The sequence below is a fragment of the Lagenorhynchus albirostris genome, chromosome 4 (assembly GCF_949774975.1).
Source record: "Lagenorhynchus albirostris chromosome 4, mLagAlb1.1, whole genome shotgun sequence".
NCBI lineage: Eukaryota > Metazoa > Chordata > Mammalia > Artiodactyla > Delphinidae > Lagenorhynchus > Lagenorhynchus albirostris.
The window spans coordinates 92,911,522-92,938,468 of NC_083098.1; positions in this window are offsets into that span (position 1 = coordinate 92,911,522).

Here is a 26,947-nt window from a genome sequence, read left to right on the forward strand (position 1 = left end):
CTTTTGGGATAGAACTGGAGCAAAAAGAAATTTAGATAGTTTAAATTTATTAATACAATTGATTTTACTTGAGATTCAGGTTTGTGCATGTCAATAGTTGGATTTGGTTTCAACTTTTTACTCAGATGTTGATTGAGATCTGTACTCAGTATAGGCCCATGATAAATGAATTTGAGGTGAAAGGAATGTTTTCATATAATATAGAAGACAAAATTAAAGGTCTGCAAGACATAGGAATGCTGTTGTATACACCTTTACTTATATAGACATAATTCTATTCCTTTGTGTATATCTAAGTTTCCATATGGTATAATTTTCTTTGTGCTTGAAGGAACTCTTTTAATATTTCTTGTAGTGTAGGTTTTCCAGTGATGAGTTATTTCCAATTTTGCTTATGTAATAGTTTTTATTTCCTCTTTGTTTTTGAAAACTTTTTCACTGCTTAAGAATTCTTGATTGGTAATTTGTTGTTGTTTTTTTCTTTCAATGTGTTAAAGATGTTGCCCCACTTTCTTTATCAATGTCTGGAGAATACCCATAGATCACCAATATCTTTCTAACATTACAAGCCAGTCTTTGATTTTCTGCTGTATAAAACCCTACCTATGGTATGCTTGAGCCAGATTTTATCACCTCACAAATGCTTATTTTTAATTTTTCAGGAATATTGCCAACATGTTGTTAAATACAGTCTTTAGTTATTTTAAAATGAATAACATAATTTATAATTAAACATTATATTTAAAACAAATGTAATAAATATTCAACACACCACTTATTACATTTTGCTATAATTTATGGTCTTGAAGTTGTCTGTTTATCTTTATAATGGAAATGCTTGATAATAGCCTGATAATATGCAGTTCTTCCCAACTTTGTATGCAACAACATCACTGGATGACTTTAAGTTAGTTATGATATGAGTATTTACACCGTAGAAATCAGGAAACACTAATATAGGCATTGACTTCTTGTTTATTTTTAGTTGTTTAGACTTTAGAAAGTGACAGAGAAAATATCAATAATGCAGATTAAACTTAAAAGTGTGTCATATCTGTAGACAATACATAATAAATAATACTCCCCCAATTTTTAGGGAATGTTGTTCCAGCAATTGGAAAGTGTGATGTTGGTTTTTGCTTATGTTTATGCTTAATCCTGTTAAAGACGGGGACTCAAATTCATAGTGTATGAAGAGTATTTTATGATGGATGATATTTGAAGTGTATCACACCTGTTTTGATTTATCAAGTTAGAGCATTTTGGTTGTTCTATAGTTTACTTTGACTTTTAAGAAATTGTAATATACATTTAAGCATATGTCTATACTCCCAATATTTTTCTATATGGCCATTTCTATTTGGTTTTCTAATTCCATTTTGTAATATATAAAGCATGCTCTAGACAATTAGGCTTAAAACATATAGATAATATTCCTCTAATTTATTTCCTTGTACGAAGTTCTTTTCAAGTGAATATTTAATGGGATATTAAAATTCTCAGTAACTAAAAACTACTGACATGCATTTTCCTCTTTAATAATCAGGTAAGCATCAGCATAGTTCATTTTGTAATTTAATAGAATAGGGTATATTTCCAGCTCCTGAAGGAATTTAGAAAAGATGAATTGCTTATTTTGCATTTCTTTGAAAGCCCAATAAATGTGCTGTTTTAGGTGTTGCAGGACAAAAGATGATAATTCTTGAGACTGATTGTCCTTTGGGATGTGATTTTTCTTTAGTTTTACTCAGAACTAAGATGTGATTTAATTTCCATGTATTTCCTGATTAGAAATCCATACCTTAGATCTTTTCGTAATTAAAAGTATTCATTAATTTACTAAATATGTTGATCAGGTATCATATACAAAATTTTGCTCAGCATTAGGGATATACACCTGACAAAGACAGTCTCTTTCCAGGTTTGTATACTCTACTGCAAGGAAATAATTAAATGCAATTAAATATGACTAGAATTTTCTGAGGACAAGTAATAGTTGCAATAGGCTCATAGAAAAGGGAGTCTTGATGTTTACATGAGAGAGTTATGAGAGTTCACACATATTTGATGTTTTCTTCATCAATGGTGTCCAATAAGCATAGTTAGTGAAATCTCAGGATTCTTATCTGTGAGAACTCAGGCAAAAAAAAATCAGAGAGGATATGTAATTTTTCTTAAATTAAACTGTATCATGGCTTATGGGCTGTCTCTCACCAACCACATAGCTCAAAGGATTCATTGCACAGAGAACTGTTTCCTGGAGAAAGAATACATCTGGTAAAAGAAACTGGACAAAGAATGGAATGTCCAGGTGAATGAGAAAGAAATAGGGTTTTCACCCAGTTCACTGCTGTAGATTGGGTAAATGAGTAGAATAATGGCAATGTCCAATATATCTTAGAAATCCTAGCTACATTTAAGAGTTCAATTGATGGTAAAACAAAAACCACATCCTCTAAGATTCGTGGGAATAATAGAGACACTAGATGCAGTAAGAAAAGCATATTAAGAAAAATGTTTATTTCAGTGGAGTTTCTTTCGTTAAATAAAAAAATCCATCATATATAAGAAATTGAAAGTTGGGAGATTATGTTTTGACACAAATTTTGGAATCTAAAACTCTTCAGATTTCATAAATAGTTCATATATAACACATGATCCTGACAGTAGTGGAAAACAATGTAAAGTATAATGATAACCAATTCATCTAATATGGATGTCAGTATGGAAAATAAAGATTTAAATTGAATTTGTATACTAGCTCTGCGTACAAGCTTTTGAGGAGTAAAGGATATAATGAAAGTGATGTTGTGATGGGTGAGCTCTAATGGGAAGATAATTTTGGACTTGGACAAAATTGGATTGAATTCTAATTCTGCCACTTCTAAGTGTAGCACTCAAAGCATATGCATTGTTATCTATTGTATAAAAGGAATATAGTAACTACTATTCACAATTGTTATGAGGATTAAAATTAACACAATCATATATAAACTATTAGTACAATGGACAATTAACTAGCATAAGAACATAATAAGAGCTAACTAAACAGAGATTCTCATTTTGCTATCTCTTGCTGTATTATTTCTTTATGTCAGAATATTTATTTTACATTGTAACACTCTTGATGAATTTTTTATTCCTCATCAGATTTCACATGAGGAATAAAACAACTGAATATTTAATATAAAGTCTACAAATAGTTGATAATTTGATATTCTTTTGAATATTTAAAGCTAAATTAGGACCAAAACTTATTATTTTCCCCTATCCCTTTCTGATAACTACACTAGTTCTTATAATAACACTTACATGCCTCTAGTATTTTATCTGTAGAAATAGGAGTATTCACTGAACATCACAACCACTAGCTTATGCATTATTTGCATACATTATTTAACAATATTGTGTGGAGTTCCTACTCTGCACCAGACACTATGATGAGTGATTAGGGATTAAAAATAATTAAGACACAATTTGTGACCTCTAGTTGCTGACATGGTACCTTTAAACACACTATTGATAGAACATTATAAGGGTTATAATAAATATATAATAGTGGCATAGAAAAAGACCTGATGATTAAAGAGTAGATAGGTAAGAAAATATACCCAAGAATAAAGATACTAGAATTTTATTTTCTATGATTTGATGGAATTAAGTGTAGAAATAGGGAAGATGTCTTTGTATCCCAACAAGAAAAGGATACAGCAATACTAAGACCTGCATCTAAGGTGTCCCTAAGATAAAATTTAAAGGTTTTGAAATCACAGTATAAAAGAGTGTGCCTTTTCAAAACAGTGTGCCATTCATGTTTTTAATCTCTTGCAGTGTTATACTTGGCAAACTTTTGCACATATTCAGAAAATGTTTTATCAGTACTGATTTAATTCACTCACTACTGTCATTACTAATTCAATATTATTTCTTTCATTGGTCTGTTTATCTACTGGTTATATATATCCCTTTTATTTTTCCTGAAATTTTCTTCATTTTACTCTGTTGTTTTCCATTTATAACTTTTGTTTTATTACATTTGTTTTCAATAGAATGTATAGTTTTATTCACTGTCAAGGAATAACCTGGCAGATCATTTGATTTTTTTTTTCCATCATATGGCACATATGGAAATTGGACTAGGAAAAAAAAAACCCAGAAGTTCTGGAGAAGTTCCAAAGGATATAATTGCACCATTTTTATCATTTATACTCCCTTGAGCAATTCAGTGGAGTGGAAGACATCAACCTCTACCGCATCTAAATTTATTTTTCTTTTCGAACCTTAAAACGATCTCTTGTGTACCTGTGGATTCTTTATTTTTCCAGGTGGTTTATGGTTTACATGCTTATAACTATTTTTTGTAGTTTGATCTCCATATGCATGATATAAAACTGGCTTTTTCTTAATAAATCTTCTTCCCTATAAGCAATACTGTAAACCAGGGGTCCCCAACCTCTGGGCGGTGGACTGGTATGGCCTGTTAGGAGCCCGGCCACACAGCAGGAGGTGAGTGGTGGGCGAGCAAGGGAAGCTTCATCTGACGCTCCCCAACCACTGTTTTCTCAATTTTCTAATCAGGCACGTCATAACAAATACTATATTTTTTATAGTCTGGCAAAATTATGAAAAGCTTGGTTCTGTCATTTTTTTCCATTATAGTTTAAAAAATCATTTTTAGTCTCTGCATTGAAAAAATCAGAAAATTGGTGAATCTAATCTTTCCTACTTTCTATGTTTATTGTTACTGCTAATTATCATTGTGGACAGAATAGTCCCCCACCTCCCCCCCCAACAAGATGTCTATGTGCTGATGAGACTAAGTATCTTGACTTGAGAAGATTATCCAGGTGGGATCAAAGTAATCACAAGGTTTATAAATGTAGTCAAGGTCAAAGGCAAATAAAATTCCACCTCTGGACAGCAGGTTTGTCTCCTGTCCAAGAGTTACAGACTGCTCTTGCTGACAGACTACTCTAAAGATTTGGACTTTCCTTAGACAGTCCCCGCTATTGTTTAAGCTAATAATGTGCTATTAATTTCTTAATATATATCTGTTATTGGTTCTGTTTCTCTAGTTGAACTCTGATGGCCACAGTCCCTAATATGATTACTGTGGAATTACTTGCTAATGGCAAACCCTCTAATGATATCAACATGTTCCAGAATTGAGTATTTTGACCTAAATAAGCAAACAGGCTGGAAAATGGTAAATAGGGTTTCTTTTAAAGGGTAGAATTGTTTTATTTAAATAATCAAAGTAAGTGATAAACCTCTCTTCCAACACCTAGAATGAGTCGAGATGAAAGAAAATATACTATTTTCTCAAGGAAAGAGAGTTTTCTCTATCTACTGCATAAATATGAAAATATTGCTCTTTGCCAATGGAACTTTCAAAGATATAAGCTAGAAGACAGAACAAGTACCACATCTCACTATTATCAATTTTCTTCCCTGAAATACAAAAGGACATTTCAATTTTTGCATTCTCAACCTCAGTGTCCTTTGTAATGTTCTTGAAAGTGATCTAAATACTTATTCCTGGAATTTGGGAACATAAAGCCCTGCCTAATTTATTAATAAATCCAAGTTTCACCTGCTGCCCAGCACATGCACACTGAGCATAAAGAGGAGATCTAATTTGTTTCCTATTTTGCAGTTACCTTAGGATTTTAAAATATATGTTTCAAAATGTATTTTATTTTCCCTTTACCAAAATATCAAAAGTTACTTTTAGATATAGCTCATAGGTTTAATTTGATTGTACGTTGACTTAAATGATAAATGTTTTATGGGTGCAACAAATGGAGAATTTGTTTCAAGTGAGTCTTTGTTTATCTGCCTAAATGATATCAATGACGTGAACTGCCTGTTTGTCTTTTCTATGCCTTTTACAAGTTGAGTTTTCTTCAGTCTTCACATGATGGCTTGAGGGTAACTCAGTATCTTCACTCATAACAGTAACATGACTATAGTATGTTTTGATTTTGAAAGCTCTCACTGTGTAATTCGGAGATTCCTATGGTTTTATCTTTGGCACTTGCATGAATTGCTGCAAGTGTCCAATTATGAATCAATCACTATTGCCAAGAGAATGGGGTGTTCTCATTGGCTTAAGCTGTTCAGAGTAGGCCCATCCCTGGATCTGTGGGGTGGATTCAATCTCATCCAAAACACATGGATGATCATAGGGATATATGAATTCCACAAGGAATGGAAAAGTAACCATTAACTCTAGTTCAGGAAAGTGTTTTACTGAAATATGCCTGATGGTGGGGTATTCATTTTACCAGAATATATAAGGTATGTAGGTGAAGAAACCAATATTAATAATATACAACTAATAATTACTGAACTCTAAGGAAGCATTGTTTTAAATGCTTTAGATGTACCCATTCACTTAGTCTTCACAAATAACGTAACAAGAAAGTAATAATATTATTCCCCTTTTATTAATGGGGAAACTGAAGCATTGAAAGGATATTTGACCAAGACCACTCAACCAGGAAATGAATATAGAGAATAGGATTCCAGACCCTGAAATCTTGAAAATTTATACCATGTTGTTTTAAAGGAAAGATTAAAAAGACTTACCTAAGATCATAAAGCAACTATGCTAAGAGTTGTGATCCGAACACAAGCTTCCTATATATTATTTTCCATGTCACACTCTAAATCTTCTTTCTGAATTAAATTATGTGTACTAATGATTCAAATGTAAACATACAATTATTTATTCATTACCACAGTCATGTACTCTGTTAATTTTAAATGAGATATCTCCTGTGAATAGTGATGAGCTCAAACCTGACAGAAGATACTTTGTAACTGTTTGGTTAATGAAAAGACAAATTAACTAATTAAGTGATGTTTTTAAAATCATGGTAGATGATAAATCAATTTTTCCCACTAATTGGTACTTTTAATATTAATTTTTCATTACCATAATTAATATCACAAATATTCCTCAAGTTAATGTTTGAAAATATAGCCCCTATAATAGTTAATAAAGAGTTTTAGCAAAATATACTTATCCAAATATCCAGAAAGTACATCACTCTCCCAAATTCAATGGAAATAAATTACATGATTACCACTGAGCCCTTAGCCTAAAGGCAAATTGTCTTTTATAGCTTTTGAGTGTCTTTGAGGCAAAAATATTACAGAAAATTTATTTTGCAAAGTAACTAGTAATCATCTCTCAGTCATATAAGTAAATAAAATAACAAAAATGATTGTAAAATTCTGACTCCATATTCTTAAGAAACTCTAAGCCAGAAAGTAAAATCTGCCCTATGCACATATGAATATCAATGAGATTTTAGTCTTATTTATTCACATTACATTCTTTACCAAGTAATGTTACTATCTTGACATTAAAAAGCATACCAAATGCCAGATATATATCCTTATCTATTTTTAAACAAATCAACATTAAGTAAAATCTTAGCTGTTTGTTTAATTTGTGTGTGTGCATGTGTATGTGTGCCATTTTCAAACCTTAGTAATACATACCTATGCATAAAATATTGGCATTACTTTTATTAAACCCTAAAATGGCATAAACAAATGCTCTTTTCCTTGTTAAGTCTTTAATAACCTGGTTCTATCCTACATTATATTCAGATATGACTTCAGCAAAAGAACAGGGTTTTCTTTTTAATCCATCCTTTTTGGTTTTCATTATTTTGTCTTATTTTTTTATTTTTGTTTATGATTCTGAACAGTAGTGTAATAGTAGCCACCAATCCCAGACTTCTCTGATGACTGACAGCAATCTAAAATCTCTTACAATTTTATTACATATTTACTAATGAATGAATATGTAGCCCAGTATTTTAAATGTCAGTTCTCCAACTCTGTAGTTACTATCAAACTGTAGCAAAACAAGGTATGGTTTAGTCAGAAGAGTACAGAGCCAGGTGCCACCCCACAATCAGAACACGACCTATGTTGCTGTGTTAGATACTCTTGGTGTTACATCCAGATTGTTTTTTTATGTGGGTACACCCTTCTTTAAATACTTTGAGTGTTGACTACTAATGCTCATAGTGGCACCTTCTGAGGATCACCCTCCACAGACAGGAGCTACCTAACCTACTTGCTAGTGGGTTGACTTGGCAAGGGTAAGCCTCTCGTTCACCAACCCACTCATCCAGACGCCTGATGTTTCAAGAGTAGAGTCACCCTCGGAGGTTGCCTGTCTTCTCTGGGTTGGAGCTTTGGACTGTGGGAAGTGGAGGAAGACACCTGTCTCAAATTCCCCACGGTTGATTGAAGTCTGGCACATCAGTCTGGTCGATGGCGGGAGGAGGCCCTAGCAACGGAGCAGGTACCACAAATATGCTAAGTCTTGGGCCAGAGACATCTGTGGTGGTCTGTTCTCATCCAGAACTGAGGAAATATCTGTGTTTGAGGTAGTATAGCATTAAATAACAAATATAAGTCACCATCACAGGTAGAGAGACCATAGAAGAAAGGTACAAATTTTATAACTTAGCACTTTTCTTCTGCTTTTGTGCTTTTGTACAAGTTCCCTCTCTTCCTAAAAAGAGACATCTAAACCTCTAGTTTTTTCCATATCTTGGTAAGAAATATAGATATTATCAAGTAACTGTTCTTTTTTTCCCTTTCTTTCAATTATCTTCTCTTTCCTCTTCTTAACTTTTCTTTCTTGCTGATCTTTTACTCTCTTGTGGTTTGAAATACCATCTCCATGTGGATGACTGCTATGTTGGTCTTCCACTAACTGCTATAATACATTCTCCAAATTTAGTGTTTTAAAACAGCACAAATTTATTAACTTACAATTCTGTAGTTTAGGAATCCAGAATGGGACCCAGTGTGCTAAAATCAAGGTACTGACAGGCTTTCCTTTTTTCTACATTATTGCTCCCTGGGGAAATCTGTTCTCCTGCCATTTACAGCATCTAGAGGAATCCTGCATTCCTTTGCTTGCAGCCACCTCCTCCATATTCAAAGTCAGCAACAGCCAGGCTCAGTCCTTCCAACATTACATCACTCTGTACTCCTTTTCCACCTTCCTTTTCCAATTTATAGATCCTTGTGATTGCATTGGGTCCACTCTGATAATCCAGAATAATCTCCCTTTTTAATGTGATTAGCAACCTTAATTATACCTTCTATGTTAATTCACACTTTTCCAGGAAAAATAACCTATTAACACATCTCAGGAATTAGAATATAGACACCTTTGGGAGATGTATTATTCTGCCTGCCACAACTACCAAATCAAAATAGGTATTTGTAAAGTCTAGATAGAAATGTTAAAAGAAATCTCAAAATTTAACTTCCCAAACACATCCTCCTGTGGTGACACAAGAAATTATCTTTTGTTTACTCTTCCATAAATCAGTCAACAAAATCTATTGATATCATCAAAAAATATTTCTCTAATTGCCATTCTTTTTTCACCATCACTACATTAGGTAGGTTAATACTAGTTGCAATAACAAATAAAGCTTAAATACGCAATAGCTTAACAAAATTTGTTTACCTCTTAGTCATGCAATATTTTGATCAATGTGTTCAGTAGCCAGCATTTCACACAGCGATTCAGAGACACAGAATCCTACCAACTTATGGGTCCGTCATCTCAGAGGGCCATGGAGTCCTTTATTTCCAGGCAGATAGCAGATGAAGGACAAAGAAAACCTGTATAAATTTCACCACATTGTCCAGGAATTGTATATCACTTTATTTTATATCCATTAGTTACACAGTCATACCTATGTTTAAGGTTATTAGAAACATAATGCCTGGCCTTATAGCTACTTGCCAGGAAAACAAAACCAAAAAAACAAAATCACTGCAGTACCTCTGGGCCAAAGTCTAACTATTAGGCCACAAAAATTTTTTGCAAACCCTTCTTCCCAGGCACACAAGAGCCATCATCCAAAGGATATGTCACATTATCAGATCTGGATATGCACTCTTATTTATTATATCTGGATACAGATCCCATGGCCTGAAAATGTACAAATTAAAAATAATTTTAGCTCTAACACTTAATATATAATAGTGGGTGAGTGCAATAGAAACTCCTCTTTGGAGAAAGAAAGACTAGGAGGCACATAGAGGTCACTGGTTCACACCAAGGATTCAATCACACTGTCAAGCATTGTGAGGTCCCTTGTCAAGAATCATGAAATATCTGAAATGTTACCTTACTTGCAATCTATTAATTGACCAGATTTGTGGATGCTGGTAGACTAAACAAGATTTTCTAGGTCACAGATGAAAGTTTAATATTCACAGCAATATCCAGGTTATCGACATTTTCTTGTACCGGTTCTCTGAGCCCAGGTTCTCACAGGGAAACATGAAGACCCTGTGTATCACCTTCACAAACAATAATTTGTGTTACAGTAGATGAAACATGAGCTTAGGGAGTCTGAATTTTTTGCAGTGATCAGGAAATTAACCTTTTCTTAACTCTTTCGAGGCTGTTTGATATAGAAATGTTTGGTATATGCAAAGTTTGCCATACAAACAGCATTAAAAAAAATAGTCTGGAACAAAAGGGCAATTACTGTCTCACTCACAAAATGTTCAAAAACATGAAACCCATAGAGGATTGTCTCCCAAAATATCTTCATCCTGATGGTGGGTAAATATATTGATTAGGTGCTTATTCTGCTTTCTGGAATAAATTGTTTTGTCAAGTATTCTTTGTGATCTATGACTGCTGTTTGTGTGATTATTCCATAATTATTACTACTTTTAATAAAATTTTTATTTTAGAATAGTTTTTAACTTATAGAAAATTTATGAAGGTAGCACAGAGTTCCTATACACCATGAGTTTCCCATATTATTAACATCTTGCCTTATTATGGTATTATTGTCACAACCTGTGAAATAATTTTGATACATTGTTAAGAACTCTAAATAAATATGGAGCTTATTTAATTAGCTTTTGCCTAAAACCTTTTTTCTTTTCCAAGATTCCATTCAAATACCACATTACATTTAGTTGTTCTGTCACGTCATGTTTCCTGTTCGTGATAATTTCTCAAGATTTTCTTCTTTTTGATGACATTGACTGTTCTGAGTAGTATTGGTTCTCAACTGCCATTTGTCTGATAGTTTTCTCATGATTAGGCTGGGGTTATGGGCTTTTAGGAGGAAGACCATTAAGGTAAAGTACCATTCATCACATGATATTAAGGGCATATATTACCAACCTGACTTATAACAGTTGATATTAATCCCTCAGCTGAGATAGTGCTTGACAGTTTTCTCCACCTTAAAGTTATTCATTTTCCTTCCTTCCCATAGTGTATTCTTTGGAAGTAATCACCAGGCCCAGCCCACATTTAAGAAGTGAGGAATTATGCCTCATCTCTTTGAAGGTAGACTATACATATAGGTTTTTTAAAATTCTTCTTCATGGGAGGTGTTTATTTTCCCTTATTTATTTATTTAATCATTTATGTATATTAACATGGGCTCATGGATATTCATTTTTTACTTTGAGTTACAATATAATCCTTTTTTATTTGCTTTGTTGCTCAAATTATTCATCCATTGGGACGTAATTCACTGGGAGATCTTTCAGTTGACTTCTGTGTTCCTTTGATATACTCTCTATGTGTGTGAATGTGTGTGCTTCTGACACTAGAAATTCTTCAGGCTTGTCTTTGATCTGTTCTGCCCAAGGTCTAGAGTCAGCCATTTCTCCAAGGAGTCCTGGTTCCTATAGTTGGGTAATGGAATAGAATATTTCTTGCATATTGTTTGAATAAAGAATAAATAACAACCCCTAATAAATAAATAATTTTAAAACCCTAAAAAATGAAACATATTTAGGTTTTTGTATAGGAGTAGCAACTTTGATTGAGAGGATAAGGCTGACTGTAATTATTAAAACTCCAAATCTTAGAACCTCAAAAACATCACACTTCACTCCTTTTTCAGATTTTCAGGGGGACTCCTTGCACATGGTAATTTAGGAAACTGAGCTCCTTCCATCTTTAATTTTTTCCATCTCTATGACTTCAAGTTCTTTTGGTTTCACTTAGTAGGCAGGGACAAAAGATAGTGAAGGTAAATTTGCTTCTTATCACTTATCCTAACAATTGCAAATGCTATTCATCCTTACATGCCTTTGACTACCTTCAAATGTTTAGCTACACTTTGCTGCAGCAGGGCTTCAAAACTACAGTCCCTGGCTGGATGCTGCTTCTTAGCAAAAACTTTAAGTTATGGAAGGTGAACACAAATATTGTATGGATAGCAGGTCTTTATTTCCAAGTACTATTTTAGCTTAAGTCCTTAGTGTTTCTGTTTCCCAGGCCATTACAATAGGTTATCCCTAACCTACACATCAATCTCATAGTCCTTTTGTTAACTCTTTTAAATATTTCTAGTAAATTTGTGCTCCAAGTCATCCTACACATAGCTATCAAATTAACAACCCTAAATCAAATAAATTTTCATCAAATTTCCTTACTCAGAAACTCTTGACAACTACCTATTACAACCAATAATGTTTTAAAATTTGATCTGATTATTCGGATCTCTGTATGAGCTATATATTCCAAACATTTCTCACACTGTTTCTCAATATATGTTAAATGATGCAGCCAATCTGACTTTCTCATCATTCCTAGAACACACCATTTGGTTTCCCTCCTCCATATTTTAATATCCTGTCCCAGCCCTTCTCATTGTGTTGCATTTTTACTTGCCTTTTAAACCTGGCTTAAATGCCACCTTCCCTCAAGGTGATGGAAATGAATTTTCTTTCTTTGAATTTTGATAGAATCTTGTAGCTTTTGAAACCACTTTCCAAAAATTTTATTTGTGTTATAGGGTTATTATGACACTACACTACCTGGAGAACAGATATTAAAATTTACTTACCTTTACATTATTGGCAGTAAATAATAAATTATCTTCCATGTATTTTTCACTCTGTAAAAATTTAAGTAAACATGGACAAATGATTTTAATTAAAAAAAAACTTTCATTATATAATCTACATAGACAAAATGCTCTTTCATGTTAAATTAAAACCAGTTACAGAGTCTAACTTAAACCTTTAAAATATAACCATTAATATTTTCTCATATAAGTTTAAAAATTTTATATCATCATAATAAAATTAGTGAACACAAAGTAAAAGAGCAGACAATTAAAATATTTAAACAGTCAATTATAATAAATATAGATTAAGATATTAGAGTTTTGGAATTTAAACATGTATACTTTTATGCATTACATAAAATATTAATACACAAATGCATTCAAAAACTGCCACTTATTCAACAAAAATAAATAGGGAAAGCAGGGAAAGCATACACTTTTAGACATTTATTTTTGCTACATTATTTTAATGTCCTTTTAAACAGAACTCTACTTTTCTTACTACTATATCAAGTATCTTTTGATACAGTATAACATACAGAAGAAAAAATAGCTGTCATTTTTATTTCCACAACCTGAGACATTAGAAGTTTAAGATAGTACTTTCTAATCTGATAAAGATTCAGAAAAAGGAGATATTAGAAAGGTCAACAATTAAATATCTAATCATAAATATTTGAAAATGCATTCACTGAAAATATAACTGGAAAAGTAAAATAAGAAAGAGAGCTAAAGTTACTCTGCTTTAAGGAACTAGATGCTACTGTCTTTCTCAGGGGTGAAATGAATTAAAATAAATTTCCAAACAGTCCATTCATTTAACTAACTTCACACCAACCACTTAAATTTGTACTCCAAATCACTTTAATGATCATGTTATGATCATTGTATCTATATTCAAATTAATATATTTCATAATATTAAAATAGAAAACACTAATTTTGTTTTATTTTAGTTTTTCGTTTGTTTGTTTTTTTTTGCGGTACGCAGGCCTCTCACTGCTGTGGCCTCTCCCGTCGCAGAGCACAGGCTCCTGATGCGCAGGCTCAGAGGCCATGGCTCACGGGCCCAGCCGCTCAGCAGCATGTGGGATCTTCCCGGACCGGGGCACGACCCGTGTCCCCTGCATCGGCAGGCAGACTCTCAACCCCAGCGCCACCAGGGAAGCCCTATTTTAGTTTATTTTTATGTAAACCTGCACATGCATGTTTATAGCTGCTTTTATTGTTTTTTTGTTTTTTGTTTTTTTGTTTTTTTTGGTTGCACTGGGTCTTGGTGGTGGCAGGTGGGCTCCTTAGTTGTGTCATGTGAACTCTTAGTTGTGGCATGTATGCGGGATCTAGCTCCCTGACCAGGGATCGAACCTGGACCCCCTGCTTGGGAGGGCAGTCCCAATGTTTCTAAACATTATCATTAAGCAGCATTTTATCAGGTGTTTTGGTCAAATTTTCCTGCTTTTCACTGTACAGATCATCCCTGACATGGTTCAGCTTACAGTTTTTCAACATTATGGTGGTACAAAAGTGATATGTGTTCAGTAGAAACCATACTTCAGATTTTGAATTTTGATCTTTTTCTGGGCTAGCAACACATGGTGTGATACTCCCTCATGGTGCTGGGCAGTGGTAGCAAGGTGCACCTCCCAGCTAGCTGTGCAATCACTAGGGTAAACAACTGATGAATATACAGTTATTCTGTACCCATACAGCCATTCTGTTTCTGACTTTAAGTATAGTATTTAATACATTCCATGAGATAGTCAACACTTCATTGTAAAATGGGTTTTATGTTAGGTTATTTCATCCAACTGCAGACTAATGTTAGGGTTCTGAGCATGTTTTAGGTAGGCTAGGTAAGCTATGATGTTCAGTAGTTTGGGTGTATTACATGTGCTTTTGACTTACAGTATTTTCAGTTTATGGTGGTTTTATCAGGATAGAATACCATCATAAATCAAGGAAGGTCTGTACTTTTTAACTCTTAGCTTTCAGAGTAGAGCGATAAAAGTTAAAATATATAAATATAGAGATTTATTTACACATTGTAAATCTATTAATGCACTGAAAACAACTGATTCACTGATTCATATATTCTACCTGGCTTGACGGTAATGCCAGCAGGTATTCCAAAAGCTTTGGTTATAAGTATATTGGAATTTGTGATAAAATTGAGTTAAGAAGCTTAGAAGGAAGATGCTTCAATGCTCGAAATCTATATGGGTTTATTAATTCTGTCTTATTTAACTCCTATAATTTTGTTGTCAGGAAGGCTGGACTTATTGGAATATCTCTAATAGCTTTGAAAAATAAAATGAAAGTCTTGAGTCACTCTCAAATACTGCAGTTACCAAATATATCCAACGGCCCAGAGAAGATGGCTGAATATTTACAGGCTTGGTTTTATGATTAAATTTCATAAGTGGTAACTTGAGGATGCAGTAATAAGCTTAACTAGAATAGTTTCCTTTCATAAATTTGTGCTCATTAAATACAAAACACATTAATAATTTCTGAGTCTACTTGTCAATTTAAATCAATTAAAATTATGATACATTATCATACCCATCTAAAATTTTCAGCTTAATCCTTTAAATCTGTTACTACTAAAGGTTACTTATATATTTTCTTCATTTTTGTTCTGGGGAGACATTTCATATACATAATGACAAGCATCCATGTTGGGTACCTACGTGAAAGTGCACTTCCCAGAAGTGTCACTTCTTAATCATCACATCTACTCAAACTTGCAAACATTTCATGTAACTAATAAATCCCAAGTTAATTAGTTTTTTATCTACTATATTCCAAACACTCTTCTTTAAGGTGATTTTTGAAGTTGTTGGGACATTCATAGGTTCCTATTGCATCTCCATCATAATAGTGCATATTTTTTTAGAATTTTTTTAATTTAAATTTTATATTGAAGTATAGTTGATTAACAACATTGTGTTAGTTTCAGGTGTACAGCAAAGTGATTCAGTTATACATATACAAGTATCTGCATCTTTATTCTATGTAATACATAACTGGACCCAACATAACTGCACCAATATAATATGGCAGCTTTCCAATTGATCATATTACTGTTAAAATAATTCCTTTAATTTTTACTTTGAGTGTTTCTTGCATTTTCTAGATAACTGTTTTATCTGAATGATTACTATGATGCAAAATGAATGTTGCATGTATTGTAATGTAGGAGCAAAGTGTCTTTACAGTATTTAGTGTTGCTTGATTGAATTAATACAATATGTTAAAGCAACTTTCTGTCAGATGCTGTGCTATGAATTGAAGGTGTACAGATAAATACCATACAGATAAAAATCATAGAAGGGATAGCTTGTAAACTACTGGATGCTTAATCCTACACTGACAATCTTTATTAGATGTGTTCTAACAACTTATTTATATTACAAATGTATTTTCCTTTGTTGTGTCAGACTGTGGTTAAATAGTAATAACAATACTCCTTTCAGGGTTTGCTCTTGTTTTTCTCTATAAATTTCAGCAAGAAAATTTTCTTCAAAAATGGAAAGCACATGTTAACTATTGTTAAGTTTTCAGAAACATTTTTTCAAGCATACGTATTTTTAGCAGAATAAGAAATGAATTATGTTGGTTGGTCTGATTGGATTATCTGTAGCTTGTGTGGCGAAAGCACTAAAAATATGACAGTAACATTTGGTCTGAAATATAGATATGCAAGAAAGTCATGGAGAAGAAGCATATCTCTGGGATTTATTCTCCAGTCAATGCACAGTGGAATAAGTTATATAAATCCCCAGCTATCAGTGGAAAAACAGATACAATATTATGTGAAAGATACAGCTAAGGAAAAGAGGGAGTCTGCAGGTAGAGTGTTGCTTCCTTATTATTTATGTAGAACTAAGTAATGGTAGTATATACTGTGTAAGACAAGGGAAACCACACAAATCTTTGTTTAAAAATTTGGATTCAATGTTCAGAAAGACACTTGGCTCTCTACTCACATTAGTGCTCCCAGGATTGGTAGAAACTAAAGCATTTGGACGTTCTTTTGGATAAGGAAGAAAACATGCTGAAGAATACATGATCTACTTGATAGTGCAATTTTGAAAGAATATATTTAAACAATTTCCTATGAATATTTCCTATGAGAAAAAAATGTAGTTTTTTATATGGAATTATTATTGATTGAAGAAAATTACTACTGTAAATTGCTAGGCAACTATGACCTAATTATTCTTAAGTGGATTTTACATTATGTATCACATAGGAATGCTGTTTTTTACTTTCGTTTTTATTTAGATTTTTAGGTATGAGTATGTGACTCTTAAGCTCTTTGAAATGAAAGGTTTATTTTAGGTTTTGCTGAATCCCTGGCACAGAGAATATATTTAAGAAATATTTTAAAGAATTAATATGTATCATATAAACTTATAAAACTCTCAATTGATAAGGATATTAAAAAATAGGAAATGTTTATTGAGTGTCAGGCATTGTTCTGAATTTTGTACACATGTTATCTCTCCCATCATGTAGCTATTATGAGATTAGAAGAGTTAATTTAAAATGAACGATCGGGCTTCCCTGGTGGCGCAGTGGTTGAGAGTCCACCTGCCGATGCTGGGGACAAGGGTTCGTTCTTCCCCGGTCTGGGAAGATCCCACATGCCATGGAGTGGCTGGGACCGTGAGCCACGGCCACTGAGCCAGCACGTCTGGAGCCTGTGCTCCGCAACACGAAAGGCCACAACAGTGAGAGGCCCGCGTACCGCAAAAAAACCCAAAAAACAAACAAAAAAACCCTGAACGATTGCAAAAGATAAGCAGATTGCATAGGAAACAGCTAAAATTGGGGAACATCTCATTAATGTACAGTCATCTTTCCTAGAATTTGTTTTTTATTTTTCTAGTAGAATTTTAAGAAAATAATTTACTTTCATATCATGGAAGTTTTAGTAATTCTTAGTAATTTTGAATTACTAAAGTGTCATTTTGGTGTGGAAATTAGGAGAAAAAGATTTGGTTGCTGACTGAGAATGGAGTTCTCACAGGTGATCTAAAAGACTTCTGCTAGAAAGCACACACACACACACACACACACACACACACACACACACAGAGTCAGTCAGGAAAAGGAAATAATGTGATAGAGAGAAAAGTAAAGTTGAGATGGCACTGATAAAAAGATATAATTTACCCAATGTGAGTAGTAAATTTTAAAATATTTTATCTAACCAGGAACTTTCTTTTTTTTTAAACAGGAACTTTCCATAGAAAAACATAGTTATATATTTAATGTTGAAATTCTAAAAAACAATGACCCACCACAATGTCATGACTACTGGCAGGAAAACTTAATTTTAAATATTGACTGATCTTGGTTACATTATTGATATATATTAATCACCTACATTTATATATTTCTGTGCTAAGAATGCCTTCCTCCATACCTTATGCTTCCGGAAACAGAATGGAGATAGGATAGAGCACCATAAACCATATTCCAATTATTTATCAATTTAAAGAGTAGTTAATATGGCAAGTAGTAGCCATTAAACTAGTAAAATTATTGCAGTAGAATTAGCAGAAGTCTCCAAATGATATTAGATTCCTTTCAAATACATAATTCCAACCTGTACATTCTTTACTTTGCATTGCAATAGATGGAGTATTCATTTTAATATAGAGTGCAAAATTATGAAGTTGTTGGCATCATAACTTTCACTTTGCTGAAGCTCTGTTGTTCACAATCAATCTTTTACCACTCCAGCAAAATAGTACTTTGACTAATAATGAGATATTAATCAACAAATAATTGTATTATATTGAGGAAGATGAGGCATGAGAAAATGTATTTTGTATTTTATTAACTGGCTTTTCTCCAACTATGTTGGATAATAATATATGTGCAATAAATTTATCAAAATATTATAAAAGTGAATCTAGAAACAGAAGACATGAGGTTTAGTCTTGATCTAATGCTGTAGCAATTGTGCTAGTTTACATCAACTTTGAAAGCTTCTTACCTCCCTAAACTTTTATTTTCCTATCTGTGCAATGTCATGGTTCTTTCTTGATGCTTTTTTTTTTAAATAATATTGCTAACATAAGAAAGATTATTTTTATTATTATTATTTTTTTTTTACATCTTTATTGGGGTATAATTGCTTTACAATGGTGTTTTAGTTTCTGCTTTATAACAAAGTGAATCAGTCATACATAAACATATGTTCCCATATGTCTTCCCTGTTGCGTCTCCCTCCCTCCCACCCTCCCCATCCCACCCCTCCAGGCTGTCACAAAGCACCGAGCCAATATCCCTGTGGCATGCGGCTGCTTCCCACTAGCTATCTACCTTACTGCGTTTGTTAGTGTGTATATGCCCATGAGTCTCTCTCGCCCTGTCACAGCTCACCCTTCCCCCTCCCCATAACCTCAAGTCCGTTCTCTAAGAGGTCTGCGTCTTTATTCCTGCTTTACCCCTAGGTTTTTCATGACATTTTTTTTTCTTAAATTCCATATATATGTGTTAGCATACGGTATTTGTCTCTCTCTTTCTGACTTACTTCACTCTGTATGACAGACTCTAGGTCTATCCACCTCATTACAAATAGCTCAATTTCGTTTCTTTTTATGGCTGAGTAATATTCCATTGTATATATGTGCCACATCTTCTTTATCCATTCATCCGATGACGGGCACTTAGGTTGTTTCCATCTCCGGGCTATTGTAAATAGAGCTGCAATGAACATTTTGGTACATGTCTCTTTTTGAATTATGGTTTTCTCAGGGTATATGCCCAGTAGTGGGATTGCTGGGTCATATGGTAGTTCTATTTGTAGCTTTTTAAGGAACCTCCATACTGTTCTCCACAGTGGCTGTATCAATTTACATTCCCACCAACAGTGTAAGAGGGTTCCCTTTTCTCCACACCCTCTCCAGCATTTATTGTTTCTAGATTTTTTGATGATGGCCATTCTGACTGGTGTGAGATGATATCTCATTGTAGTTTTGATTTGCATTTCTCTCATGATTAGTGATGTTGAGCATTCTTTCATGTGTTTGTTGGCACTCTGTATATCTTCTTTGGAGAAATGTCTATTTAGGTCTTCTGCCCATTTTTGGATTGGGTTGTTTGTTTTCTTGTTATTGAGCTGCATGAGCTGCTTGTAAATTTTGGAGATTAATCCTTTGTCGGTTGCTTCATTTGCAAATATTTTCTCCCATTCTGAGGGTTATCTTTTGGTCTTGTTTATGGTTTCCTTTGCTGTGCAAAAGCTTTGAAGTTTCATTAGGTCCCATTTGTTTATTTTTGTTTTTATTCCCATTACTCTAGGAGGTGGGTCAGAAAGGATCTTGCTTTGATTTATGTCATAGAGTGTTCTGCCTATGTTTTCCTCTAAGAGTTTGATAGTTTCTGCCCTTACATTTAGGTCTTTAATCCATTTTGAGCTTATTTTTGTGTATGGTGTTAGGGAGTGATCTAATCTCATACTTTTACATGTACCTGTCCAGTTTTCCCAGCACCACTTATTGAAGAGGCTGTCCTTTCTCCATTGTACATTACTGCCACCTTTATCAAAGATAAGGTGTCCATATGTGCATGGGTTTTTCTCTGGGCTTTCTATCCTGTTCCATTGATCTATCTTTCTGTTTTTGTGCCAGTACCATACCGTCTTGATGACTGTAGCTTTGTAGTATAGTCTGAAGTCAGGGAGCCTGATTCCTCCAGTTCCTTCTTTCGTTCTCAAGATTGCTTTGGCTATTCGGGGTCTTTTGTGTTTCCATACAAATTGTGAAATTTTTTGTTCTAGTTCTGTGAAAAATGCCAGTGGTAGTTTGATAGGGATTGCATTGAATCTATAGATTGCTTTGGGTAGTAGAGTCATTTTCACAATGTTGATTCTTCCAATCCAAGAACATGGTATATCTCTCCATCTATTTATATCATCTTTAATTTCTTTCATCAGTGTCTTATAATTTTCTGCATACAGGTCTTTTGTCTCCTTAGGTAGGTTTATTCCTAGATATTTTATTCTTTTTGTTGCAGTGGTAAATGGGAGTGTTTTCTTGATTTCACTTTCAGATTTTTCATCATTAGTATATAGGAATGCCAGAGATTTCTGTGCATTAATTTTGTATCCTGCCACTTTACCAAATTCATTGATTAGCTCTAGTAGTTTTCTGGTAGCATCTTTAGGGTTCTCTATGTATAGGATCATGTCATCTGCAAACAGTGACAGCTTTACTTCTTCTTTTCCAATTTGGATTCCTTTTATTTCCTTTTCTTCTCTGATTGCTGTGGCTAAAACTTCCAAAACAATGTTGAATAATAGTGGTGAGAGTGGGCAACCTTGTCTTGTTCCTGATCTTAGTGGAAATGCTTTCAGTTTTTCACCATTGAGGATGATGTTTGCTGTGGGCTTGTCATATATGGCCTTTATTATGTTGAGGAAAGTTCCCTCTATGCCTACTTTCTGCAGGGTTTTTATCATAAATGGGTGTTGAATTTTGTCAAAAGCTTTCTCTGCATCTATTGAGATGATCATATGGTTTTTCTCCTTCAATTTGTTAATATGGTTTATCACATTGATAGATTTGCGTATATTGAAGAATCCTTGCATTCCTGGAATAAACCCCACTTGATCATGGTGTATGATCCTTTTAATGTGCTGTTGAATTCTGTTTGCTAGTATTTTGTTGAGGATTTTTGCATCTATGTTCATCAGTGATATTGGCCTGTAGTTTTCTTTCTTTGTGACATCCTTGTCTGGTTTTGGTATCAAGGTGATGGTGGCCTCGTAGAAGGAGTTAGGGAGTGGTCCTCCCTCTGCTATATTTTGGAAGAGTTTGAGAAGGATAGGTGTTAGCTCTTCTCTAAATGTTTGATAGAATTCGCCTGTGAAGCCATCTGGTCCTGGGCTTTTCTTTGTTGGAAGATTTTTAATCACAGTTTCAATTTCAGTGCTTGTGATTGGTCTGTTCATATTTTCTATTTCTTCCTGATTCAGTCTTGGCAGGTTGTGCATTTCTAAGAATTTGTCCATTTCTTCCAGATTGTCCATTTTATTGGCATAGAGTTGCTTGTAGTAATCTCTCATGATCTCTTTTATCTCTGCAGTGTCAGTTGTTACCTCTCCTTTTTCATTTCTAATTCTATTGATTTGAGTCTTCTCCCTTTTTTCTTGATGAGTCTGGCTAGTGGTTTATCTATTTTGTTTATCTTCTCAAAGAACCAGCTTTTAGTTTTATTGATCTTTGCTATTGTTTCCTTCATTTCTTTTTCATTTATTTCTGATCTGATTTTTATGATTTCTTTCCTTCTGCTAGCTTTGGGTTTTTTTTGTTCTTCTTTCTCTAATTGCTTGAGGTGCAAGGTTAGGTTGTTTATTTGAGATGTTTCCTGCTTCTTAAGGTGGGCTTGTATTGCTATAAACTTCCCCCTTAGAACTGCTTTTGCTGCATCCCACAGGTTTTGGGTCGTTGTATCTCCATTGTCATTTGTTTCTAGGTATTTTTTGATTTCCTCTTTGATTTCTTCAGTGATCTCTTCATTATTAAGTAGTGTATTGTTTAGCCTCCATGTGTTTGTATTTTTTACAGATCTTTTCCTGTAATTGATATCTAGTCTCATGGCGTTGTGGTCAGAGAAGATACTTGATACAATTTCAATTTTCTTAAATTTACCAAGGCTTGATTTGTGACCTAAGATATGATCTATCCTGGAGAATGTTCCATGAGCACTTGAGAAAAATGTGTATTCTGTTGTTTTTGGATGGAGTGTCCTATAAATATCAATTAAGTCCATCTTGTTTAATGTATCATTTAAAGCTTGTGTTTCCTTATTTATTTTCATTTTGGATGATCTGTCCATGGGTGAAAGTGGGGTGTTTAAGTCCCCTACTATGAATGTGTTACTGTCGATTTCCCCTTTTATGGCTGTTAGTATTTGCCTAATGTATTGAGGTGCTCCTATGTTGGGTGCATAAATATTTACAATTGTTATATCTTCTTCTTGGATCGATCCCTTGATCATTATGTAGTGTCCTTCTTTGTCTCTTTTAATAGTCCTTATTTTAAAGTCTATTTTGTCTGATATGAGAATTGCTACTCCAGCTTTCTTTTGGCTTCCATTTGCATGGAATATCTTTTTCCATCCCCTTACTTTCAGTCTGTATGTGTCTCTAGGTCTGAAGTGGGTCTATTGTAGACAGCATATATAAGGGTCTTGTTTTTGTATCCATTCAGCTAATCTGTGTCTTTTGGTGGGAGCATTTAGTCCATTTACATTTAAGGTAATTATCGATATGTATGTTCCTATTCCCATTTTCTAAATTGTTTTGGGTTCGTTATTATAGGTCTTTTCCTTCTCTTGTGTTTCTTGCCTAGAGAAGATCCTTTAGCATTTGTTGTAAAGCTGGTTTGGTGGTGCTGAACTCTCTCAGCTTTTGCTTGTCTGTAAAGGTTTTAATTTCTCCATCAAATCTGAATGAGATCCTTGCTGGGTAGAGTAGTCTTGGCTGCATGTTTTTCTCCTTCATCACTTTCAGTATGTCCTGCCACTCCCTTCTGGCTTGTAGGGTTTCTGCTGAGAGATCAGCTGTTAACCTTATGGGGATTCCCTTATGTGTTATTTGTTGTTTTTCCCTTGCTTCTTTTAATATGCTTTCTTTGTATTTAATTTTTGACAGTTTGATTAATATGTGTCTGGGCGTATTTCTCCTGTATTTATCTTGTATGGGACTCTCTGTGCTTCCTGGACTTGATTAACTATTTCCTTTCCCATATTAGGGAAGTTTTCAACTATAATCTCTTCAAATATTTTCTCAGTCCCTTTCTTTTTCTCTTCTTCTTCTGGAACCCCTATAATTCGAATGTTGGTGCGTTTAATGTTGTCCCAGAGGTCTCTGAGACTGTCCTCAGTTCTTTTCATTCTTTTTTCTTTATTCTGCTCTGCAGTAGTTATTTCCACTATTTTATCTTCCAGGTCACTTATCCGTTCTTCTGCCTCAGTTATTCTGCTATTGATCCCATCTAGAGTACTTTTAATTTCATTTATTGTGTTGTTCATCGTTGCTTGTTTCATCTTTAGTTCTTCTAGGTCCTTGTTAACTGATTCTTGCATTTTGTCCAATCTATTGTCCATTCTATCTCCAAGACTTCGGATCAACCTTACTATCATTATTCTGAATTCTCTTTCAGGTAGACTGCCTATTTCCTCTTCATTTGTTAGGTCTGGTGCATCTTTATCTTGCTCCTTTATCTGCTGTGTGTTTTTCTGTCTTCTCATTTTGCTTATCTTACTGTGTTTGGGGTCTCCTTTTTGCAGGCTGCAGGTTTGTAGTTCCTCCTGTTTTTGATGTCTGTCTCCAGTGGCTAAGGTTGGTTCAGTGGGTTGTGTAGGCTTCCTGGTGGAGGGGGCTAGTGCCTGTGTTGTGGTGGATGAGGCTGGATCTTGTCTCTCTAGTGGGCAGGTTCACGTGTGGTGGTGTGTTTGGGGGCGTCTGTGGCCTTATTATGATTTTAGGCAGCCTCTCTGCTAATGGGTGGGGTTGTGTTCCTGTTTTGCTAGTTGTTTGGCATAGGTTTTCCAGCACTGTGGCTTGCTGGTCGTTGAGTGAAGCTGGGTGCTGGTGTTAAGATGGAGGTCTCTGGGAGATTTTCGCCGTTTGATATTATGTGGAGCTGGGAGGTCTCTTGTTGATCAGTGTCCTGAAGTTGGCTGTCCTACCTCAGAGGCAGAGCCCTGCCTCCTGGTTGGAGCACCAAAAGTTTTTCATCCACAGGCTCAGGATAAAAGGGAGAAAAAGTAGAGGGAATTAGTAGAAGTATGAGGAAAGAAAGAAGGAAAGGAGGGTAGGAAGGAAGGAAGAAAGAAAGAAAGAAGCAAAGAAGGCAAGAAGGCAAGAAGGAAAGAAAGGAGGGAGGGAGGGAGGGAGGGAGGAAGGAAGGAAGGAGGGAAAGAAGGAAAAAAGACAGAAAGAAAGAAGATACAGTAAAAATAAAATAAAGTATAATAAAGTTATTGAATTAAAAACTTCTTATTTAGAAAAAAAAAAAAAAAAAGGGACGGAAAGAACCTTAGGACAAATGTTGGAAGCAAAGCTATACAGACAAAATCTTACACAGAAGCATACACATACACCCTCACTAAAAGAGGTAAATGGGGAAAAATCCTAAATCTTGCTGTCAGAGACCACCTCCTCAATTTGGGATGATTCGTTGTCTAAAGGAGGGAAGGAAGGACGGAAAGAAAGAAAGAAAGAAAGAAGGTAAAGTATAATAAGGTTATTAAAATTAATTATTAAGAAAAAAAATTAAAAAAAAAACATGGACGGATAGAACCCTAGGACAAATGGTGGAAGCAAGACTATACAGACAAGATCTCACACAGAAGCATACACATACACATTCACAAAAAGAGGAAAGGGGAAAAAATCATAGATCTTGCTCCTAAAGTCCACTTCCTTAATTTGGGATGATTGGTTGTCTATTCAGGTATTCCACAGATGCAGGGTACATCAAGTTGATTGTGGAGCTTTAATCCGCTGCTTCTGAGGCTGCTGGGAGAGATTTCCCTTTCTCTTCTTTGTTCTCACAGCTCCCAGGGCTAAGCTTTGGATTTGGCCCTGCCACTGCGTGTAGATCGCTGGAGGGCGTCTGTTTTTTGCTCAGACAGGATGGGGTTAAAAGAGCCGCTGATTGGGGGCTCTGGCGCACTCAGGCCGGCGGGGACGGAGGGGCACAGAGTGCGGGGCGGGCCTGCGGTGGCAAAGGCCGGCGTGACTTTGCACCAGCCTGAGGCGCGCTGTGCGCTCTCCCGGGGAAGTTGTCCCTGGATCCCGGGAACCCGGCAGTGGCGGGCTGCACAGGCTCTGCGGAAGAGGGGTGTGGAGAGTGACCTGTGCTCGCACACAGGCCCCTCGGTGGCGGCAGCAGCAGCCTTAACGTCTCCCGCCCGCCTCTGGGGTCCGCGCTTTTAGCCGCGGCTCGCGCCCGTCTCTGAATTCCGCGCTTTCAGCCGCGGCTCGCGCCCGTCTCTGGGGTCCGCGCTTTCAGCCGCGGTTCGCGCCCGTCTCTGGAGCTCCTTTAAGCAGCGTTCTTAAACCCCTCTCCTCACGCCCCAGGAAACAAAGAGGGAAGGAAAAGTCTCCTGCCTCTTCTGCAGGTGCAGGCTTTTCCCCGGACTCCCTCCCGGCTAGCTGTGGTGCACTAACCCCATCAGGCTATGTTCAAGCCGCCAACCCCAGTCCTCTCCCTGCGCTCAGGCCTCAGCTCGCAGCCCCGCCTGCCCCGGCGGGTGAGCAGACAAGCCTCTCGGGCTGGTGAGTGCCGGTCGGCACCGATCCTCTGTGCGGGAATCTCCCCGCTTTGCTCTCCGCACCCGTTGCTGTGCTCTCCTCCGCAGCTTCGAAGCTCCCCCCTCCGCCTCCCGCAGTCTCCGCCCGCGAAGGGGCTTCCTAGAGTGTGGAAACTTTTCCTCCTTCACCGCTCCCTCCCACTGGTGCAGGTGCCGTCCCTATTCTTTTGTCTCTGTTTTTTCTTTTGCCCTACCCAGGTACGTGGGGAGTTTCTTGCCTTTTGGGAGGTCTGAGGTCTTCTGCCAGCCTTCAGTAGGTGTTCTGTAGGAGTTGTTCCACGTGTAGATGTATTTCTGGTGTATCTGTGGGGAGGAAGGTGATCTCCGCGTCTTACTCTTCCGCCATCTTCCGCCTTCTCTTGATGCTTCTTATTGATTGTTTTTGGCAATGAAACACTTTATAAAATATTTTATTATATACTAATGTTAAATAGCAATAGTATTGTAGGTGAAATATATAGTTATTATGATTGATTAATAAATGTAGTGTAGGCAACTACACTTAACAACATTAAGCATAAGTTCTAATTATAGAATAGTCAGAAAAGATGAACTACAATTAGCAAATAAAATAATCCTACAAATGTAATGAAAAATATTTTGTAATTATTTGTATAATATTTGGTTTCTAATCACTTTTTTGTAGGACACCATTTTAAACATGTAAATAAAATACAAATTATTAATATTTAATATGCTCACATTTTATAGTTACTT